Source organism: Phoca vitulina, unplaced genomic scaffold (assembly GCF_004348235.1).
Source record: "Phoca vitulina isolate PV1807 unplaced genomic scaffold, GSC_HSeal_1.0 scaffold26, whole genome shotgun sequence".
NCBI lineage: Eukaryota > Metazoa > Chordata > Mammalia > Carnivora > Phocidae > Phoca > Phoca vitulina.
In genome coordinates, this window is record NW_022589729.1 from 18,898,679 (window position 1) to 18,913,841 (window position 15,163).

General features: G+C 57.2%; 1 protein-coding gene across 3 annotated transcripts in view; it reads right to left on the minus strand.

Annotated features, from left to right (window-relative positions):
- Nucleotides 1–14,961, minus strand: part of CDK18 (cyclin dependent kinase 18) — a 30,732-nt gene extending 15,771 nt beyond the window's left edge. The window contains exon 1 of one of the 3 annotated variants that reach the window (XM_032422365.1): nt 14,946–14,961. The gene's annotated coding sequence lies outside the window, so the exon portion shown is untranslated. Of the gene's footprint in view, nt 1–10,247; nt 10,300–10,360; nt 10,571–14,945 lie in introns of those variants that run through there. The other 2 variants (XM_032422363.1, XM_032422362.1) reach the window with 2 other exon arrangements.
- Between the last annotated feature and the right edge of the window lie 202 nt (nt 14,962–15,163).

Consider the following 15,163-nt stretch of genomic DNA (forward strand, 5'->3'; position numbering starts at 1 on the left):
TGCCCCCAGGACAGCCCCTGCCAGGCCCCAGACCTGCCACCTGCCCCGGGCCTGGGCCGCCTGCCGGGCCCTCGCTGGGAGACTAGAGAGGCAGAGAAGGAGGTTGGCAGAGCATCCAGGGAAGCTGGGCAGCAGTGTCCACCCCACGGAAGTGAGGCTGGTGTGGAGGGCGGAGGGCGGCTTCCTCCCTGAACCTCCAGGGAGCCAGGCTAGGAGATTCCTCTCAGCAAAGCCCTCTGAGAAGCCCTTTCCCTCCTCCCTGAATGAAGCCCCAGTTCACAGCCTGCACCCAAGGTCCTTCGATCCAGCCCCCTGCCTCCAATGGCTTTGGTCTCCCCGCGCCCCACAACCCAAGCTCGGCTCCAGCACCTGTAGCCTGGCCCGCAGTTCAGGCCAGTCCAGGCCTGGGGTCTGGCGAGGCTTCCCCGACCCCCCAGGGCCACCGGGCGGCCCTCGGATGGACCGTCCGAGACAGCGCATCCTTTCCCAGGGCCCCGGCGGGGACTTTTCAAGCGCCCGTCTCACCAGGGGCACTCTGTCCCCTCTGCCTGGCGCTGGTGACAGACAGCCGACAGGCACACAGGGAGCACCTACTAGGCTCCAGGAACAAGTCAGGGGCTTCTCCAAGTCCCTCTTCTGCTTTCGTCCTGTTTTCTTTTCTTTTAGACCTCAGTCTCTGAGGGCCCAGGGGCAGGGCTTGAAGGCTACAACTCGCAACTGCCCACTCTCTGAAGCCCAGAGGTTCTGAGCTTCGGTCTCGAAGGCTGATCACTGGCCAGGACACCCTCGGCCGCCCTCTCCCTTCCCCCCACCTCGGTCACTCTGCCACCTTGGGCCTTTGGGCGGGTTTCAAAAGAACAAGCGGCCATGGCTGACCAAGTTTGCGGACGTCATGAGCTGGGACTTCAGAGACACTCCCTCCTCCCAGCGAGATCTGTGCCTCAGGGACCCCTGTAGATAGCATCTCTTCCTCCATCCTCCAGCTGAGCCGGCCCTGCACAGCGTGGGGCTTCGGTTTCCCTGGCTTGCGACAAACCTCAGGGGCAATCAGTCAGCAGTGGCCCAGAGCCCTCATCGCTGACCTCGCTCTGCCCCAGCTCTGGCCTGGAGGAGAGGCTGGGAGCCTGGGGCCTTCCGGGTGGCCAGAATCGAGGAGCACAGAGAGGCCTGCAGCTGGCCTGCCAGTGAGGAGATGCTTCCCACAGCCTCCGCTGGGAATGCAGGAAGTGGGCGGTGAAGGCCTTCCAGGAGCATGCAGGGCTAACCTGCAGGAAGCGTGGTCAGGAGGTGAAATGTCTGGGGCTCAGGGCCGCCCCTGCTCTTTGGGCAGATGTACCATTTATCCCTGCAGGGTCCTACCTGATGGAAGTGTCCTATAGTGAGGGCCACATGCTGGCCAGGCCGGCTCTCCAAAATTCTCTGCTGCTTGGAGTATGGAAGAAATCCCAGCTTTGCCACTTAACAGCACCATGACCTGGGAAAACGCCCCATGCCTCGGTTTCACTGTCTGCTAAATGGGGAGAATATCTAATCCCCGATCCAACTGCTAAGATGCTACTGGATTTAACTTTCTTGGTTGCTTTCTGATGATGTCACTCCCTTCTTCAAAATCCTTCAACATAACACTGCCCTCAGACAGAAGTCCAAACTCCAGAGCCCAGCAGACTAGACCTCTTGTGTTTTGATCTGTCTCCTTCTTGAGTCTCGGCTCTCACCGCTCCCTGGAGGGTCCAGTTTTATGGGGTGCATTTGGTGTTCCCAGAGTAAACCACACTGGTGCCCCACAGCTTTGCACGTGCCGTTCATTCGGCCCGGGATGCCCTTCCTCACTGTTCCCTTGGTAAGAAGACCTCCAAACTCAAGTGTCACTTCCTCTGAGAGCCGCACATGACCACACCTCCCTTTAGGTAAATTGGGATGCTTCCTCCTTGTCGCTTCCAGACCAGCCTGAGTACACTTGTCACTAGACTGTGATGTCCTGCAGGACGACAGCAGGGTCTCAGTGAGCTGTTTGCCCAGCACCTTATGCAGCATCGGGAGCCTACGGGGTGCTCGGGCAGTGTTCGGGGAATGAATGGGGCCACCAGGCCACTGCGCCCCAAAGGCTTGTTTACAACTCTTTCCTCTACATACATCTGAGGCCCACTGAGGACAAAGACGGTTAGTCCCCGTGAGCCTCCGGGTGCTCTATATGTGTGCGGTATATGCTGGTTCTCTTCCTCCTTTCAGTCCGGCCAAGGCCGTTTCTAGGTTTATCTCATGAGGCCAGCTCCATACTGAGAAGGTGGGCCTTGAGTACACCCAGGGTGGGCCCGGCCCTCTTTCTGGGCACCCAGAGCAAGGCCCGCGGTCCAGTGAACCAGCCCTAGACCCCAGACATCCTTGGTTCTTCTGACTCTCAGTGGGAACTGGGACATCGGCGGGACTGGTGGGCCAGGGACTAGGGAAAGCCAGTTGAGTGCTCCCATCTTCAAGGCTGCACAAAGGCATAACCTCTTCCAAGAGGCCTTCTGCGATGACCGTCACTTCTCCCCTGGCCTGAAAGCCCACTGGCCCCAGCCTATGGCATCCTGGACATCCCCAAGCAGGCTGTCTGGCTCCCTGGGCTGCACCTGTTCATTTGTCTGCTTCCCTGGTTTGCCTGTGAGCACGTTAAGAGCGAGGACTGGGTCTGACTCATCATTACACCCCCAGGGCCTGGCACTGAGCGAACCCTCAAATGATCAGCTGTGAGTTCTGAGTTCTAGGGGCTATTTGGAGACAAGAGAGAAGCCAGGAGACAGTCAGTTGCCCACTGGACTCGAAGCCTCAGCTGTAACCTAACCTGCCTTCTCTGGCCGGCTCTTGGCTCGGATGGCAGTCGCGGGGTGGGGAGAAGGGGAACCACCGAGGCACAGGGGTAAGCTGCCTGCCGGACAGTGACTCCCTCAGCGAGGGCTGTGGAGGTCTCTGCTTGAGCAGATGACCCACAGCGAGGGATGGACTGGGGATGGGGAAAGTCTTAATGCTAGGTTCCCACCAAACACCATTGAGTTGAGGCCCACGGGGCTTGTCAGGAAGGGGTTTGACAGGGCCCTGGGGCCTTCCTCATGTGTTCCCATCCCTCTGGGGCAGATTCCCAGGGCCTCACAGGTCAGGTGCACTACCCTGGTCACACCTTGGCCTTGACCCCTACAGATGACCCTTCCTGACCCCCTGACTGCCCACTTCTAGCCCCATATCAGCCCTGCTGATACTGTTGCCCTCCTTGGCTTCCTAAGGCTCAAGGAACAGAGGCCCATACGTCATCTTCTGCTTTTTCTTTCTGACCCTTTTTGAGACCCAGCTAAGTCTGGTCTGCAGTCCTTGGAGAGGCTCTGGATTTGCAAGTGCTAAGATGGAAAAAGGCGCCCTTTGGCCAGCTCCGGTCCTGGCTGTGCAGAACATTCCAGATCAGAGGCTGCAGCAAGGAGCAGTAAAGGCAAGACCCATCCCCACATCACCCTGCCTCCAGACAAGGCCCGCCTCCCCTCCCAGGCTGAGGAGACCCTTTCCCTGCTCCTTTTAGCAGGCTCCATTAAAGACCCTTGAGGAAGGTCCCTCAGCCACCTTGCCCAGCATTTTCAAAATCCCAAAGTCTGGAACCTTTTCTGAGGTCTTCCTTCAGTCCCAAAGGAAACAGCTCACACCTTTCTCCTCTCCATTTGCTTAAGTGCAGAAGCTGGTGCCCACCATCTTCCACACAAGGAAATGGAGGAGAAATAAGGAGGATCAAGTTTGCCCACCTCTAGCTCTCCCTCATCCATGCAAGAGGCCCAGCTTTCTTGGTGGTCTGTCACGGGATCTTTGTTAACATCAAGTACTGGCATCCCTGGGGACCTCTCAGTCTCGGGAGCAGGGAGGGCAGGAGGGGAGGCTTTCCCAGCATCTCTAGACTGTATTCCTATTTATACTCCACTCCACTCCCAGCAGCCCCCTGCCTGGCCCCTCCAGTCTGGCCCACATTCCAACAGGACCCCCGTCTTCCAACCTTTAGGGCAAGCTGGCCTCCTCACGCTCAGCATGGCTTCCCTCCCACCAGGCTGAGTCCAGGTACCCCCCTTGGCCCGGACCACCTCCCGCTCCTCCTGCCTCCAAGGCCCCCTATGAGAAACTTCTGAACACCTCACCGTTGTTCAGCTGTTCTCTAAATGCCCCCCTTCAGTGTCACTTGCTGCCCTGAGCTCAGTCAGGCTCCTCGGGGGAGTTACTGGTTTCTCCTAGTCACTCACTCATTCCACAGGTACCTGCTGGGGGGGCGGGGGGGGGCACTGTCCTAGGCTCCATGCCCTGTCTCCCTTCCCTTGGCCTCCAGGCTCTCCTCCTGCTTCCCTCTCCCTCCCCCATCTGCCAGACTCACTTCCTCTACCTGTCGCTCAAATCTGGCACTCCCCAGAGTTCCCTCTCTGGCCCTCTGTTCTTCCCCTCTGAGGCTCTTCCTGGTGACCTCATGCACTCCCGTGGTGGGGACCGCCAGCCACGTGCTGATGACTCCCATACCCAGAGCTCTGGCCCCAGCAAGCCCCAGAGTGGCAATGAGCAGGTCCGACTGACTACCTGCTCTGCTGTCTACATGTCCCCGGGGGGGGGGGGGGGGGGGGGGGGGGGGGGAGGTTGACAAACTAGAATAAACCTCACCGGGCCGGAGGGAGCAAATAGTTGGAGATGTGTTTTTAAGTGAGAAGGGCAGATGTGTGCAACTCGCAAAGCTCCACGTGTGCTAGATATTCACGTGCCATAGACACACCCTTATAAACAGACACTCTACCTATGATCCAGAAAGATACGAGATAAATTGCTAACAGAAGTTATGTCTGGGTGGTGGAACTGGGAGTGACTCTAATACCTTCTTTTTGCTTACTTGCATCCTCCGATACTTCCATAATGGCCACTCACTGCTTATGTTAAAAGAAGTAACACTTCTTTTTAAATGAAAAGAAAGTATTTTTAGATTGAGATTCCAAAACTCTTTAGTGCAAGCCTGGGGAGAACTATAATTATCTCGAACAGGGATTGGCAAACTTGTTCTGTGAAAGGCCAGATAGTCAATATTTTCGGCTTTGGGGGTCATATGGTCTCTGCCACAATCACACGATTCCCCCCCACCCCTTGTAGAAAGTGCCCGAAGACAAGATGGACACAAGTGAGTGGGGCTGTCTTCCAATCAACTTTTACTCATGGACACAAAAATCTGAATTTTATATCGTTTTCAACGTCACAGAATATTATTTTCTTCTGTACTGACCATTCTTGGCTCGCGTGCCCTACTGGAACGGGCTGGAGGTGGTTGAGCCCTCACTCACGGAGGCTTGCCCCTGAGCGTCCAGTGTCTGTACGGCATTTGAATCCAGCACCCACTCCTTTGGGAGGTTCTTTTTCTCCTCTTATCTGACAGTGGGGAGGCCTTCCAGGGTTTCCTCAGTCATCCGAGCCGTGGCAGGGACCGGCGTCGCAGGCCTCGGCTGGGGGAGGCCCTTGTCTGTGCTCCAGAGTTTAAAGAACGGAGGGCAGGGTCCCTCCCGGAGTCTCAGAGCACAGTTCACCTTAGCAGCAGGATTGTTTAAAGTTGGAACCACAAACCCGTCATCTTGGATGGAGCTTTAGAAATCCCTTGGTCTGTGCCCTCATTTTTCAGGCGAAAAAGGCAAGACTCAGAAAGGGGAATGACCTGCCCAAGGCCACTCAGGTTGAAGGGGCAGAGCTGGGACCAGAACTGAGGGCCTGTGACTGTGACTTCAATGCTCTCTTTGCTCCTTTGGGGACTGCAAGGAGCTGCCCAGAGATAGCACCCCCGCCACGGGGTGATGTCACCAGGGCAATCGGCAGCCCACTCAAGGACCACCTTACCTAGAGAAGAAGCAACGTGAGCTGTGGCTCAGCCCAGAGCATGGCACCCGGCCCAGCCACAGTGGGGGGTACCGCCAGCTGGGCTCCGGACCAGTAACAGGGAGGGGCTCTGGGACCCCTCGTCTGGCCTCATCCCATGCCCTGCTTGCAGAGGTGGTCTGGAGACCCAGCACTGCTGACTTTATGAGTGATACCCTAGGGCACAGGACCTACCTCCTACCTGCTTCCAGGCACTGAATCCTTTGCTGGATGCCTGGGGCCGGAGGAGAGAAGCAGCCCTGGTTCCTGAAGGGACTCCCCCCGCCACCCTCTGCCCCACAAAGGAAAGGAAGGGTAGGCTTCTTTAGGGAAGCAAGGGTGTAAAGACAGAAATCATTCTGGAATTTTGTCAGAACTTACCACAATAACAATAAAATGCAGAAGGTCCTTGGCATGAGGGAGAGTAGAAACGTTTTAAGAATAGTTCCCTTCCCCCTTTTGAGGCCTAAGCCGTGGTTTCTACAGGGACCAAGCAGAAGCCAGGCTACTGAGAACTGCCGCGTGCAGCCCAGTGACTCGGGGGGCTACTGCCTGTCGCTAATGACACGAGGTGAGGCAAGAAGCTGGGAGCGCGGTGGCCACTGCCTTAATTGACATCCCCACGGCACGTGTGACACTCCCACTCTCCCCATTTTCTCACTGACGAAGCTGAGGCTTGGGTGGGCAAGGTCCTGCGCCCGAGGCCCCTCACTCAGCCACAGGGGCAGGACTGGAGCCAAACCCCAAGTTGGTAAACCGCCCCCCATGCTGGACAGAAGGCGGGCGCTCGCATGTAAAGAATGAATGAATGCACCAGGCGGACATTATAGAGTCGCCTCGTCTGTCCCCACCCCGCCAATTCCAGGGAAGACTTGATTTAATGTCAGTAGGTGGGGTGGGAGCACAGGGTGAGACCCTGGTCCACCGTTCCAAGAAAGAGGGTCTCACCACCGTCCCTCCAAAAGTTCTGGCCAATGTCTCCTTACCCAGGGTGCCCTGTCTCACCAGGGACACTCATGCCTGCAAGGAGCTTTAAGACCCTTTCTGGTTGCAAGCCAAACCCCATACTTGCCTCCCCATCCCTCCTCCCCTGCAGATGAAACTGTGAAGATTTCAGAAGCAGATGGGCTCTCCTTCAGACAGCAGTCCTGGCTGAGATGTGCCTACAGCTTTCCCTCTTCTTGATCCGCCAGCACCACTGGCCAGCTCCTGCCGGGCCCAGCCGCCAGCTCTATGGTGATCCTGGGCCCCAGGCCCTCGGCCCGAACTGCCGTTAGCCCCGGCCTTAGAGTTGGGTTCTAGGGGTATGTATGCAGCTGTGGGGACCAGGACAAGACAAGCCTAACGCTGGGGAGCTCCCACCCCCTGGAAATGGCAAAGCGCCCACTCAGCAGCTGAAGCCAGTGGGGCAAAGGCAAAGGGTCCAGGGTCGGGGAGAGGAGAGGTGAGGGCAGGACACGGGGTTACAAAAGAGAAATGTGACTTGTTCCCAACAAACGAGGTGAAGCTAATCAGGTGAGTTTGGACCCAGGCCAGCCACTCCCTCACAGACAACAGGGCAGAAGAGGGACTGCAATTAGTTAAGTAGTAAGCAAGGGTCTTCTTACCCCAGGGCAAGGAGGCCTGGCCAGAGGCCCCTTGGAGCCGGAGGCTACAGGTTTTCCAGCTTCCAGTGCCCACCTCGCTCATGCTAGAAACTAGAGGGCAGAGTCCCCACAGCACAGATTCCTGGTCCCCTCCTGGCAGGTTTCTATCCACCCCTTCCTCCCTGAGCTGGAAGAGCAGGAAAGATGCTCAGGGCCCAGCCTGCTGGGGTTAGGAAAGCCGGCCTTTTTCTCTACCCCAGAGCCAGGCATGGTGTCATAACTGGGAAATTTCCTTCCCAAATAACCATGCACGATTCAGCTAATCATTGGGCATCTGCTACATGCCAGGCACTATGTGTTATTTCATTTAGTTCCTCTAACAACCCACCCTACGATGACTCCCATTTCACAGATCAGGGAACTGAGGCTCGGAGAAGCTCAGGAGTCTGCTGGGGAGAGGAGGGTCAGCTAGTACGTTCTGGACCTGGATTCCAACAAGACCCTGGTTCGCCCTCCCCTTTAGGTCTCAAACTCAGGGAAGGAAAGGAATCGGGAGGGATGGATAGAGATGCTGGATGAAAATCCCAAACAGGGTGACCCCAGAAAGAAGAGGCATGGTTGGGGTAGAAGCTGGGAAGACCAAGCCAGGCTCTGCCCTATAGCATGGGGCATGTCGGCAGACGACAGAGTCTGGGTCTACAGAGAAAACAAGTGCAGCCCAAAAGGCAGCATCATGTCCCCTGGGACCCAGGGGGTGGCTTCCCGGGCAGGCGGCTGGATCCCATGAGATCTCAGACCAAGAACCTACTTGTTCCTCGGATCTGGTGTCTCCTCTCCTGCGACCCACGGAGAAGCCTGGCTCTGCCTGGCACAGAACAAGCCAGAGCCTCCTTACCCGGAGCACCACACCCATCCTTCCTTCTCCTGAGGACTGATGTTGAACCAGAGAACTCCAGAGCGGGCCAGGATCTCCCCTGATGGGGCAGGGACTGTGAGCAGGGAGCTCAGGGTCAGATGGAAGTGGGCTGGATCCCACTTACATGAGACTTGGGGAAAGCTGGTCTCTCAGAGCCTCTGTTTCCTTGCCTATAAAATGGGACGGCAATGCCTACTTTATGAAGCTGTGGGACACACTGCTGGGCACCCAGCAGATATTCTATAACTGGTAACCACCCAGGCATTCAGAATTCAGATGTAACTTACTGAGTCCACTCTGGCTCTGGAAACCCCCATACATATGGGAAGAATGACAGCTCCATTCTCCTGGAGGGGCATGGGTGGCCAGTGGGGAGAGTCCTAGGAACCCAACGGGACGGTGAGTTTGCAGGGGTTGGGGGAGGTCAGCCTCACAGGCTCATCCTGCACAGGAGGTGGCTGGGGCAGAGTAATCTGAGCCAGTAGCTTTGCTGTGGCAAGGTGCCCCTCTCTCCAGACCACCTTCAAGATGCAGACCCAAACCCAGAAGTCACTGTTGCCTGGGACCAAGCCTGCCTCCCCTCAGCCCTAAGCCATGTGTCCCAGCCCCCTCCCAAGGCTAGACTAAAGGTAGGGGATCTCTGCGGGCAGGCGAGCCTGTCAGCCAGTCCTCCCAGCATTCTCGAGGATTCTGGTCCCCCAGCCCAGTGTCCCCATGTGCTGTGTGCCCATGCCCAGTGGAAAATGCCACCTGCATCTCACAGGGTCCTGGGCGGGGGGTGGGGCAAGCTGAACATGCTGCATCTCTCCCAGGGTCCTGGCCAGGGTGGGCAAGCTGGCGCTGGCAGTGAGTCACAGTGCCCAGGCTGCAGCTGAGGAACTGCAGAGGGGATGGGCTGGGGGTGGGGATGAGATTCTGGGGCGCTGACCCTCACCCCTCACACAGCCCTAACTTTCCTACCCCTGCTGTCAGGAAAGGGTTCACAGAGCATTAAAGAGGCCACTGGTGCCTAGGAGGGTGCTGACCCCACAGCACAGAAAACCGGTCACTGTCTCAACAGCCCGACGCCCACGGGGCCTGCAGACAACTCCGGCCGCCAACAGGGAGAGAAGAGAGGCCTCCAGCCCGGACCGATTTCAGATTTCAGATTCCTGATCCTGTCCCCCCCCCCCCCCCCCCGCTCCCCCGCCCCCATACAGCAGAATCCTCAAGCCACACAGCGCAACAGGCCACCCGCCGTCCTTCCCCACCGCTCTATTAACCCCTGGCCTCCCGCTGCTGCGGGGTGGGGGCCGCGGCCCCTGCGGTCTCCTGGGGGGGTCAGAGGAGAGGCCGCAATCCCAGAGGCCCCAGTCCGCCTCCACCGCCCCCACGCTGGAACCTGCAGGGCTTCGCGTGTCCTTCCACCTTCACCCCAGGGCTCTGGTCTCCCACCCTCCAGCCTGTCACTCTGGAAAGTTCACCGGAGCCCAGAAAGCCCCTCAAGGCGCGATCTGGCCGCACCCTCGCGCGGGTTCTCCCGTCACCGGAGACTCCCGACCCTTGCCCTTCCCAGAAGGAAGGGCGATTGGAAAGCGCCTGGTCTGAACCTGGGTGGAAAACTTTGCTTCCTCGGGTTCAGACCGGAGCCCGGGGGCCGGAGGGAGTCCCGGCGGAGTCTCCCCGGGGTGGGGGGGGATCTGCGAAGGCAAACCGGCGCACCTGGAACTGGGGAGGGGCCTGCTCGGGGCCTCACCCACCCCCAGCACCCGAGCCCGCACGCCTCGTGATCTCCGATCTCCCCGCGGCGCTCCGGCATTTCCCTCCAACCTCCCGCCCCAGGGCAAAAGCAGACCGGCGCCTTTAAGAGCCGCTCCGCTTACCTTTGCTCGGTTTACCCGGCGCCGCGGTGCCCCCTCCTCCGACCGCCCCCTTCCTCCCCCGGCGCGCCGCCCGCCCAGCCCTCCGGACACTGCGCGTCGCCCGCGGGACTCACCGCGCGTGGCCTGGGGGCCGCGGCGCGCCGGCTCCCGCCCGCGACAGCCGGGGTGCCGCGGGCCTGGGCGCCGTGCCCTGCGCCCTGCTGGGGTCCCTGCCCGGGCTCGGGGCTGCTTCCCCTGCTCCGGAAAGGTGAGCGGCTCCCCAGAGAAGCTGCAACCTGAGCTGGAGGAGGAGGAGGAGGAGGAAGAGGAGGAGGAGGAGGGAGAAGGGGAGGGGAAGGGAGGGTGGAGGAAGGTGGGGAAGAGGAGGGAGGGGGAGGAGGAGGAGGAGGAAGGGAAAAACCCGGCCCCCGCCAGAGTTTTTCACGTGTACAAGTTGACTCCTCCCCCGTCCCTCCCGCCCTGCCCACAGCCGCTGCCAATCCCCAGGGCTTCCTCTGCCCAGGTGCCCACCCCTTTCTCCCACTCTGGGAACCAGGGTCCAAGTGCCTCTTCCGGTTTAGTTCCTAGGCCTGGCCTCTGCCGGCCCTCTGGGGCTGGCCCGGAGCGCCTTGACTAGGCGATGAGCCCCTCTGGATCCGAGCACCCCAGGACTGGGGCCAGACCACCAGGGGTGATTTGCTGACAGGGCCTTTCTCTAAAGGTAGCTTTCCCACCTTCTGAGTCTGATCCTGGATCCCAGCACCGGGCACCCCAGGAGCTAATGCCCACAGGCCCGTCCTGTTGGCTATATTTGCCTTTAGTGCTCTTGCAACAGTAGCCCTAGGGTTCTCCCTCTGCCCTGTCCAGTGGGACTTGTCACTTACCTTTTGGGACCAAGCTCCCACCTGGTTGACCCCACCTCTCTGGGGCTTCAATGAAGCTTCACCACTAGCCATCACCCCCACTTCCTACCCTGAAGGGTAATTCAGTTTGTCCTTTTGGAATTAAACCCCACAGGCCAACTGAGAATCATCCAAGAAACCTTACAGAATAGCTAGCGCTGGTCCAGCTTTCACTTTACAGAAAGGGAAACTGAGGCCCAGGAAGGAGATCGGACTAGCCCAACGTCCCACAAAGAGTTAGTGGCAAACCACAATTAGGACCCAGGCTAATGGCCACGCCATCTAACTTCAGAGATCCGAGAAGACTGGGAAGCAGTGAAGGGCACAGTGGCCCCACCTGGGCCCCTCCCAGCCCTGCTTCCTCCTGAAGGCTGTGAGGAGAGGGGGTGGTATCTCAGATCGTATGGGCACCAAACTAAAGAGGTCTGTGTCCTCTGCCTTGCCGGTGGGCATGACCTCTGCAGTCTGAGGGTCCTCATGGTGTGTGGGAGAGTGTGTCTTGAGGAGGGTGGTCCACAGTGTGGATGTGTTTCCTTTCTGGAAGCCATGGGCCTGAGGTCCATCTCTCAGGACCACCATCTGCCCTCCACCACAAGCCCGCATCCAGCCTACAACGTGGGATCACTCCAGACTCCAGGAGGGCTGGAGATGCAGAAAGAAGGAAGACCCCAGGCGCTTGCAGGTGAGTGACTTGTGGGTAGTCAGCAGGGGCACCCTACAAAGGGCCTCCCAACTCTGCTACCTCTGTTTTCTCTGCCAGGGCATGCAGATTTCCTGGGCACATGCCCTCTAGAAAAAGAAATCTGCCTAGTGCTGAAGAGGTGCAAAGAGTGGATGGATCCAGAGCCTCCAGACTTTGGGGATAGTAGGCTGCCGGGCTCCATAATCCACGTGTATGATAATAACACAGGAGGCAGAGAGACCGGGCAGAGGCAGGAAGGGACAGGGAGGGTAGGGGAGAGGGTTATGGCTAAGAAACTGTGGGTACTAGAGGATTCGAGAGAACGGGGCCAAAGGGTAGAGTTTCAAGGAACCAGGGGAATGGATGAGGTCAAGAGGTTTCAACACAAGTTTCCTGAGCGTGTCTTATATGCCCAACAACAGCCAGGATGCTGGGCACAAAGGATAGACCGAACACAGTCCCTCGGGAGCTCATGGTCTAATGGGACAGGGAACAAGAGTCGGGATGTTGTAGGACCCAGCTTAGACCTGGGGCTGCCTTCTGCTGCTTGCGCTGAGGGTCTCCAGATGAGAGGACAGTAGAGGGCAGGAAAGGGTTTCTGTTTTCCCAGGAAGCGTAGGTAATACCTATGCAGAATTCAGGGATGAGAGGCCAGAGCTTAGAGAGGCTGGGACCGGAGGTGACACACAGAGGGAGGCAGGGGTTGGGTTCTGAAGAGCCTTCTAACATTTGCTCTATCTGGAAACTACAGGGCAGTGTGGAACATTTCAGGGGAAAGAGAAATCACCAGGTCTGTGGTGTAGGATGATCCCCCAGCCAAGAGGAGGATTGAGGGTGGGGCACATCTGGAGACGGGAACCCCAGTTTGCAGGTTGCTCCCAGCGAAGGATGATGCAGGCTTAGGCTGGAGCAGTGGCAGCAGGGAAAGGGGAGGGGACTGACTCGAGAGATAGTTTGGAGCCAGGATCACGGAACTTTGTGTCTGTTTGAATCTGGAAGATAAGGGAGCAACCTCTGGAGTGATAGACCAAGGTGGAAACTTCTTAGGGATGCTTTGATTCATAGAACCTCCTTTTATTTGTTGTGTGACCTTGGGCAAATGACTTAACCTTTCAGAGCCCAGTTTTGCAATCTGTAATACAAAGATACTAAAATTCATCTTGTGTGGTTGTTGTATATATTAAAGATAATGTATGCCAAAGCATAGGCTTAACTCATAATAGGAATTCAATAAATAGTAGATGTAATTACCGTTGTTTGTCCTTGCCACAAGCATTTGTTGAGGATCTATACGTGCCACCGATTGTCCTTGATCTTTGGGACTTAAGTCTCAGTCCTTATTCTCATGTAGCTCCCCATCCAGTAGGGAAGAGATATGCAGAGAAACAGTCATACAGCAAAGCAATAGGGACTGGGGCAGGGGAGGAAACTGTGCCCAAAGACTCAGGGACAACTTCACAGAGGAGAGGTGACAGCTTAAGCAATGTAGGGCCAGCTGTCTGCTCAGAGATTGTCATATCATGCCCCCCAACCCCCCACTCCCTGACATGGGATTGAGTTTCACAATCTGAAATGTTCAGTTTTGAAGGCATTTGTCATGTTCCTTGGGGTTGGGAGAAGGGGATGGACTGCAGATGGGTGTCTATATGGAACCCAGGGAATGGTTTGCAGAACCTCGGCAGCCCCAGGGAAGGGCATGAGCAGATGGGCAGTTAGAAGAAGGGAACGAGGGAAGAGCGAACATGGCCATGTGGGCAGAGCTTGCTAGCTGGATAGGGAGCCTACGTGTGTGTGCTCTTTGGGCCATCCTAATTTTTCTGCTCCCTGTCTGTGCCCTTCTAAAAATTCCCTGCAAAACCATTTGGTGTCCCTCGCCGTGCCTCCCATGCCGATTTTCTTTCCATATATCTCTCAAGGAGCCCAGCTTAGTAGAAGCAGCCCTACCTGGTCCTCCACTAAGGAAGGACTCCTGCCCTCCTGCCCCACCGAGCAAGACCTTGGGCTTTACAGCCACATAGTCTGTGACCTCTCTGATTTTCCAGTCTGTAACGTGGAGATAGCAATAGTCCCTTTCTCTTGGGGCTGTTGTGAGGTTCCAATGTGATGTAAACTTGGCGCCCAATCAATGCTTGTTTCTCTTCTCTGCTCTATAACAGCCTCCTTGCAGAGGGTCTGACAAGAGACTCTCAGCTAGGGATGTCCCCTGGCACACCGGCTTCCAGGGCCCCTCCCCTATAGGCTCTGCAGACCCCTTCCCCTCTGCTAGCTTAAATGGTCGCCAGGGCAGTGCTGGCAGGATGACAACGGGGGCCCAGCCGCAGCCCAGACCACTCCCCCGCTCCAATCCTTGCTGCCAATGACATGCCACTGCCCTGCAGATAGGACAGGCATCCGCGGGTGCCCAAGGGCTGAGTGGGGAAGCTGGAAACAGCTCTCCCTCACAGACTGTGTGGGCAGTGCATTCAAATAGCTTCTGAAAAACCAAAGTTCAAGCCCGCCCCACTTTCCCCGGGGCGGCACAGCATCCAGACAGGGAGAGTTCAGCCAACAGAGAATCTCCTTTCTGCATATTGCTGCAGGCTCCCCTCCCTTCTGGCCCTGTCCACACACAGGCAGCGCAGTCTTCGAAAGCACTGCGGGGACACTTGGGACTCCCAGAGACCTGACTCTGCCCCTAAGGTGCAAGAGTCCATTTCATTGATCTGGGCCTCCGTTTTCCTCCTCTGAAAAATGGGAATGATGTGAGAGGCATCTCAGGAGGGTTCAATGAGAGGGTGAATATGAAGGTACTTTGTAAACTCTAAAAAGATCTGCATGCATATGAGATCATTAGTGTTTGGCCAAAGAGACCTTCTTAGGGTTCTTAGGAGACAAGTGAAGACCCGAGAAATGAGAAACGAAGTAAGAACACAGGGACGCTCTCCCCAAGAACCTCGGGAGCGAGATTGGCGGCAGGGACCTTAGCCCATGGACCAAACCCCAGTGGCCTAGCTCCTTCCAAGCGTGCTAGTCAGTCAGGACAGCAGGACGTGGCTGGACCCAGCCAATTCTTCCTCCTCCTCTGAATAAATCCGGGCCATTGTTTCCCAGTGACTTCTGGAGAGTGGGGACGATTAGGAGACAAATGTCATTTACCTGGTTCCAGTGTGATTCCACGACAGAGCCCAAAAGTTGCCACTTTGTCACTGCGCCGAGCATCACATCGTCCCCTCACTGCTTGTGCTAAATGTACAGGCATGCATGTCCTTGTGCATGTGTGAATACGCACACACACACACGCGTGCGCGCGCTGTGTACAACCGCTCCAGACTTCAGATGGAGCAAAATCTACATCCCCAGAGGGTTCCAGGAGA